Here is a 1,633-nt window from a genome sequence, read left to right as displayed (position 1 = left end):
TTCAAGTCCTGAAAAGGTGGACTTCAGTTTCCAGGAATTTCCCACACAGACCAACATCTCTTCCACTGGCATTTCTTTTTACAGGTGCTAAACATAAATACACTTAATTAAAAAGTATATAGTTGGGGCTGGAGAGATGGCTCAGAGGTTAAGAGCACTGACTGCTCTATCGGAGGTCCTGAGTTCAATTCCCAGCAACCAAATGTTGGCTCACAACCATCTGTAATGAGGTCTGGTGCCCTCTTCTGGTGTGCAGGCATGGAGGCTGAACACTGTGTACATAATAAATAAATATTTTTTAAAAAAGTATATAGTTAATCGTGGTGGCTGTATTAAAACCCCAGTGCTTGTGAGGCTGAGGTAGGAGACTCACTCTGAGTTCAACCATAAATAAGTAAAGTTGGGGGCTGGCGAGATGGCTCAAGGGTTAAGAGGACCCAAGTTCAATTCCCAGTACCCACATGGCAGCTTGCAATTGTCTGTAATTCTAGTTCCAGGGGACCCAACGACCCATGCCAAACACCAATGCACATAAATTTTTTTTTAAAAAAAATCAAACAATTAACTTAAAAAAATAAGTAAAGCTGAGAGAGAGAATACAAATTCGTAATCCCAGTTTGGGCTACGTAATGATATCTTGTCTCAATCAATCAATCAAATAATAAATGTTGTCAGGCAATGGTGGCACATGCCTTTAATCTTAGCACTAGGGAGGCAGAGGCAGGTGGATTTCTATGAGTTTGAGGCCAGCCTGGTCTACAGAGGAAATTCCAGAAAAGCAGCCAGGGTTACACAGAGAAACCCTATCTTGAAAAAACAAAAACAAAACAAACAAACAAAACAAAATAATAGTAGTATAATAAATACTTTATAATTTTTATTTTTCCTTATTCGTTTGGGTGTTTTGTCTTCATGGCGCTGGTGCCTGTGGGAGCCAGAAGAGGGTGTTGTGTCCCCTGGAACTGGAGTTACAAATGTTTGCTCCAACGTAATATGGGTGCTGGGAATTGAACCTGGTCCTCTGGAAGAGTAGTAAGTGTTCATAACCACTGAGCCATTCTCTCCAGCACCAATAAGAAATATCTTTATTGCCGGGCGGTGGTGGTGCACACCTTTAATCCCAGCACTAGGGAGGCAGAGGCAGGCGGATCTCTGTGAGTTCAAGGCCAGCCTGAGCTAGTTCCAGGACAGGAACCAAAAGCTACACAGAAACCATGTCTCGAAAGAAGGAAGGAAGGAAGAAAGAAAGAAAGAAAGAAAGAAAAAAAAAAAAAAAAAAAAAAAGAAAGAAAGAAAGAAATACCTTTATTGTTCAAAATTATTTTTATATGTGTATATGAAGGTCAGAGGCCAACTTGTAGGAGTTGGTTTTCTCCTTCTACCATCTGGATGCCAGGGATGGAACTCGAGTTGCCAGGATTGGCCAAAAGCATCTTTATCCACTGAGCCATCTTGACAGTTCAGGAAATAACTTTCCATCATAAATGCCATAAATATCTATTACCATAAAAATATCAAAAGTTTGTGAGAAACACAGAGGCAGACCTGGGTATTCCAATGCCCTCAGAGAATACCACACCTCTGAGAGAGAGAGAGAGAGAGAGAGAGAGAGAGAGAGAGAGAGAGAGAGAGA

This window comes from Microtus ochrogaster, chromosome 5 (genome assembly GCF_000317375.1).
Source record: "Microtus ochrogaster isolate Prairie Vole_2 chromosome 5, MicOch1.0, whole genome shotgun sequence".
Taxonomy (NCBI): domain Eukaryota; kingdom Metazoa; phylum Chordata; class Mammalia; order Rodentia; family Cricetidae; genus Microtus; species Microtus ochrogaster.
This window is presented reverse-complemented; position numbering follows the sequence as displayed.